The following is a 6,000-nucleotide window of genomic DNA, read 5'->3' as shown; positions in this document are numbered from 1 at the left end:
AGCCACAGAGCTGGAGAGAGCAGGAGGCTTGGGTTTCTCCCAGCGATGGAGGAAGCCAAGCTTCCGCCCACCCTGGCTGGCCCTGGCCTCTGATCAAGGATACAAAGTTTCAATTAAAGAAGATAAATAAATTGCAACAAAATGGCAGCAGCCACAGACTGGAGAGAGCAAGAGGCTTGGGTTACCCCCAGCAATGGATGAAGCCAAGCTTCCTGCCCTCCTTGGCTGACCCTGGCCTCTGCTCAAGGCTATAAATTTTCAATTATAGAAGATAAATAAATCCCAGATACCAGGGCCTTCACTTGGATTCCTGGGGAGTGTGGCTGGCCTGCAAACCACCATAGGCCCCTTGCCCAGGCCACCCCATACTCCAAGGGAACCCCACCATGATCCAGGACACCCTTCAGGGCAAACCAGCTGGCCCCACCCATGCACCAGACCTCTATCCTATATAATAAAAGATCAATATGCAAATTGACCATCACTCCAACACACAAGATGTATGCCCCCATGTGGTCAAAGATGGCTGCCCCTATGTGGATACAACAACAAGGCCACCAAAAGATGGCCAGAAGGGGAGGGCAGTTGGGAGGGACCAGGCCTGCAAGGGAGGGCAGTTAGGGGTGACCAAGTGGAAGAGGAGGGAAGTTGAGGGTGACTGGGCCTATAGGAAAGGGCAGTTGGGGGGGACACAGGCCTGCAGGGGAGAGCAGTTGGGGAGGACCTGGCTTGCAGGGGAAGGCAGTTGGGGGGGACCAAGCCTGAAGAGGAGGGCAGTTAGAGGCAATCAGGCTGGCAGGGGAGCAGCAGGCTGGCAGGCAGAAGTGCGATCAGGCCAATAGGGGCAGTCAGACAGCCCTCAAAGGGTCCCAGATTGGAGAGGGTGCAGGCTGGGTTGAGGGGCACACGTCCCTATGCACAAATTTCATGCACTGGGCAGCTAGTGTATATATATATATGTATATAAACACACACACACATGTGCACACACACACACACACACACACACACGCAAACACACACACACATAGACATACATACACTAGAGGCAAGGTGCATGAATTTGGGCATGGGTGGGGTCCAGCCAGCCTGGTCAAGGTTAGGGGACATGGGGAGTTGGCCAGCTTGCCTGCTGGTTGAAGTCCTGGTCGAGGGGACAATTTGCATATTAGCCTTTTATTATCATATCTAAAAAAGGAGTAATATGCAAATTAACCATCACTCTTCTACACCCACAAACCAAATCAGGAGCGAGTATGCAAATTAACCCAACCAAGATGGCTGCAGCCATGGAGAGCAGGAAGGAGGCTTGAGTTTCCCTAATGATGGAGAAAGCCAAGCTTTTTGCATATCCTGGCTGGCCCAGGCATCCAATTCAGCCTACAAAGTTTCAATTACAAATGATAAATAAATCCCAACAAAAATGGCAGCAGCCATGGAGCTGGAGAGAACAGGAGGTTAGGAAACCAAGCTTCTGCAGCCCTGACTGCTTTGGCCTCCGCTTAAGGCTACAAAGTTTCAATAATAGAAGATAAATAAATCCCAACAGAAATGGCTGCTGCCATGGAATGAGCAGATTTGGCTCCACTCCAGGCTATAAAGTTTCAATTGTAGAGGATAAATAAATCCCAGATACCAGGGCCTCTGCTTGGGTATCTGGCCTTCAAACCACCACAGGCCCCTTGCCCAGGCTGCTCTGATCCCCAAGGGAACCCCCACCCTGATCTGGGACACACTTCAGGTCAAACCAGCTGGCTACCATTCATGTACCAGGTCTCTATCCTATCTAATAAGAGTAATATGCAGATTGACCATCACTCCAATACAGAAGATGGCTGCTCCCATGTGGTCAAAGATCCTGCCCCTATGTGGACACAACATGGTCACCACAAGATGGCCAGCAGGGATGGGCAGTTGGGAGGGACCAAGCCTGCAAGGGAGGGCAGTTGTGGGTGATCAAGCCTGCAGGGAAGGGCAGTTAGGGGTGACCAGGCCAGCTGAGGAGGGAAGTTGGAGGCAGTTAGACATTCATCAGGCTGGCAGGGCAGTGGTTAGGGGATGATCAAGCTGGCAGGCAAAAGTAGTTAGGGGCAATCAGGAAGGCAGGCAGGTGAGCAGTTGGGAGCCAGCAGTCTTGGATTGTGAAAGGGATGTCCGACTGCCTATTTAGGCCTGATCCCTAAACAGGCAGTTGGACATCCCTCAAGGGGTTCCAGATTGGAGAGGATGCATGCTGGGCTGAGAGACACCCCTTCCCTGTGCACGAATTTCATGCACAGGGCCTCTATTATAGGATATATACCAAGTGGCCAGATTATTATGTTTTAAGACATCATAATAATCTTGCCACTCAGTGTATATATATTAGAGGCCCATTGCATGAATTTGTGCATGGATGGGATCCAGCCATTCAGGCCAGGGGAGGGGACATGGGTGGTTCGCCAGCCTACCTGTTTGTCGAGCCCCTGGTCAAGGGAAAATTTGCATATTAGCCTTTTATTATATAGAATATATACTGAGTGGCCAGATTATTATGCGTTCAGAGATCTTAATAATCTGGCCACTTAGTGTATGTCAAAACCTTAATTGAACTTTATAAAAACATTAATGTAATCTGATTTGCAAAGTCATTATTTTTGTCTCACATATCACATAGGAATTTGCTCTTGAATTACTAATCATATTTTTCTATAATATATAAATACTTGCTACTTATAAAAATTCTAAAAATATGATGTAGAATTAGTAATTACACTTTTACTCTCTCTCTACCAATACCAATCTCTCTTCCCAACATCACCAGTTATCAGTTCAGTATATAAACTTCCAAAACTTTTCCTATTATATATATGTTGTATGTGTGTGTATATAATACCCTGTTTCCCCGAAAATAAGACAGTGTCTTATATTAATTTTTGCTCCCAAAGATGCACTAGGTCTTATTTTCAGGGGATGTCTTTTCCATGAAGAAGAATACGGTACACATTTATTGTTAAATGAAAATAAAGGAAATTTATTACCTGTATACGGTACGGTAGTATGGTAGTTGTCAACACAAACCAGACAAACTGTGAATCCTACAGTATCAAGAATTTACTCATTTATTCAATGACAATCATGTCACCATCTTCTGGAACATCATCATAACAATCCAATTCCTGAATTTCCTGGTGAATTTCTTGTGACTGCATTTCTTTCAGAATCAGTGGACCAAATCTCTCATGTTTAGCCTAGGGGGGGGGGCTTATTTTCGCGGGGGTGCCTTATATTTCGCTTAGAAGGAAACCTGTAAGTAGGTCTTATTTTCGGAGGATGTCTTGTTTTTGGGGAAACATGATATGCTGTCCTACTATCCAATCAGTTGCTATTACACACACTGACCACCAGGGGGAAGTTGCTCAATGAAGGAACTGCTGTGATATGCACAGAGAAATGGCATCGTGGGCCTGGCGCCCACTAAGCAACACTTGGCTTCTTCCAAGTGGGACACAGGCCCCACCACCACCCTGGAGAGACAGCCCACCAAATTGCAGCTCACACTGCTAAGACCCCAAGGTGCAAAATGCAGCCCACAACCAAGTCCAGCCCTGAAACAGTCATGTGGGCACCGGGTAATGATGACACGTAGAAACACTCTACTTCCTCTCTCTAGCAACGACTAGCCTCTTTGCAATTTCTTCAGCCCAGTAACCTGACTTGCATTATAGCCAGTTGCAAACATTTCACACTTTAACCAAATGTCTGTAAAGCATTTTCCCATGCCTCATCTCATTTGATCCTCACAGAAGTCCTGGAGTAGGTAGATAGGAGACTCAGAAGAATCCTATTTTCTTTTCATTAGCTGGAAAAAAAAAAGAGATTTAGAAAGCTTATAAACTTGACCCAATTAAAAAGAAGTAAGAAATGGTGGACCTTGAAAATGACGGTTTTCTCATTGCACAGAATATAGTAAAACTCTGCTGCAGTTAAACATTTTACCCTTTGTCCTCACTGTGTGATCTACAATAATAATCTGCTTCATGTTGATATTTACTGCTGTGTTTCTGACAATTACCTGAAAGAGAAGTTGGGGTTCTTCACTGGGCTGGAAAAAGTTTAGCTATTAGGTCTAGTAATACTTAATGTCGTTTTCTAATACTTTTTTAAAATCGAATTTATTTAAACAATACAACAAAATTTAATCAACAATATAGTTGCTGTTGTTTTCTACTACTTGTGCCCAACACTCAGGAAGCATTTTAATCCCTCTGTTGTAAAATTCTTGTGATTTTGATGCAAAAAATTCGGTCAATGCATTTTTGAGGCATTCTTCATTATTAAATTTTTTTCCAAGAAGAAAGTTTTGCAAAGAATGAAACAAATGGTAATCGGAAGGGGCAATATCAGGAGAATATGCAGGTTGAGGGAGAACTTCCCATTCCAACTGGCGCAGTTTTTCAGCAGTGATTCTTGCAGTATGCGGTCGTGCGTTATCGTGGTGAAGAATTACGCCCTTCCAATTAATCAGCGCGGGTTCTTTTTCTCTTAAAGCTTGGGCTAACCTTTCCAATTGGGCACTATACACTGCACTTGTAATGGTTTGGTTAGATGGTAAAAGTTCATAATGAAGAATTCCTTTAAAATTCCACCAAACACACAACATCACTTTTTTCGCATGCAAGTCAGGTTTTGGCGTGGGCTGTGGAGCCTCATTTTTGTCCAACCATTGAGGCCGCCTTTTCAAATTAACATACAGCACCCATTTTTCATCTCCGGTAACAATTTGCTCTGAAAACGGCAAACGGTTTTGACGAGAGAGGAGCGAACTGCAAATTGTGACTCTTTGATTACGGTTGTTGTCAGTCAACTCATGAGGAACCCATTTTCCAAACTTTTGGACTTTGCCAAGTGCACGCAATTGATTGGAAATTGTTTTTTGTGAACAATTTAAAGTTGTCTCAAGCTCTTGTTGGGTAATTTGAGGATTTTGCACCAAAAGAGCTTGAAGAGCTTCTTGATCAAAATTGGACACACAGCCTCGACCACTCTTGTCATCTAACGAAAAATTTCCCTCGCGAAATTTCTCAAACCAACGCTGGCATTTTCTGGTGCTAACTGCATCTTGACCAAGAGCACTACAGATGTTTTTTGCAGCCTCACTTGCTTTTCTTCCTAATTGGAACTCGTAAAGCATGCAGTGCCGAATATGCTCTTCATCCGCCATCTTCTTAGCCCTAGTTTTGCAACAAAAACCAAACCAAACACAAACTTTTTCAAGCAAAACTTGTTAATTGCACTTCACACGTTCTGTAGATACCACGTGTTTGAAGGTTATGTCAATACAAGTCAACGCCAAGCAAGATTTTAAATGAATGTTTAAAAACGACATTAATTTTTACTAGACCTAATACATCAGAAAGCAGGTCTAATTAAGCAAGTTTATTCTATATCTGTAAAAGGCTAAGTTGACTTGCACATGCGCAATACATACAAAGCTCTCACTGGCACCAATTGCACGTGTGTTTAAATCTATCAGTGTCGATCATGAATTTGGTTGACACTTTTATTATAGAGAAAGGTCGAATAGCGATATTAAAATATTCTTCTAATTAATTTCCTTTCAATGTGCACGAATTTGTGCTCCATGCCACTAGTATATGTATGGAATACACAACTTTATCTTGATTTTTTTGTAAGTTAATATATTTATCATTTTGTAACTTGATTTTTAACAAACTATAGAAATGATCCCTGAAAGTATAGTCTTTGTGACTTGATTTTTAAATGTGTTGGACATATACTACATAAAGATGTACCTCACTCATTTTATTAGCTGAAGAGTATTTTATATTATAAAATGCATATATTTAAGCCAGTCTCCTTTTAATAAACATTTAGGTTATTTTCAAAATTAAAAAAACAAACAAAAAACACCTCAATGCTATAGTGAGCAATAATTTATTTTATGTACAAGTACAAAACTATGCATTACCTAGATTTTTAGAACCATTTGACCAAAGG

Source organism: Pipistrellus kuhlii, unplaced genomic scaffold (genome assembly GCF_014108245.1).
Source record: "Pipistrellus kuhlii isolate mPipKuh1 unplaced genomic scaffold, mPipKuh1.p scaffold_m20_p_16, whole genome shotgun sequence".
Classification (NCBI taxonomy): Eukaryota; Metazoa; Chordata; class Mammalia; order Chiroptera; family Vespertilionidae; genus Pipistrellus; species Pipistrellus kuhlii.
This window is presented reverse-complemented; position numbering follows the sequence as displayed.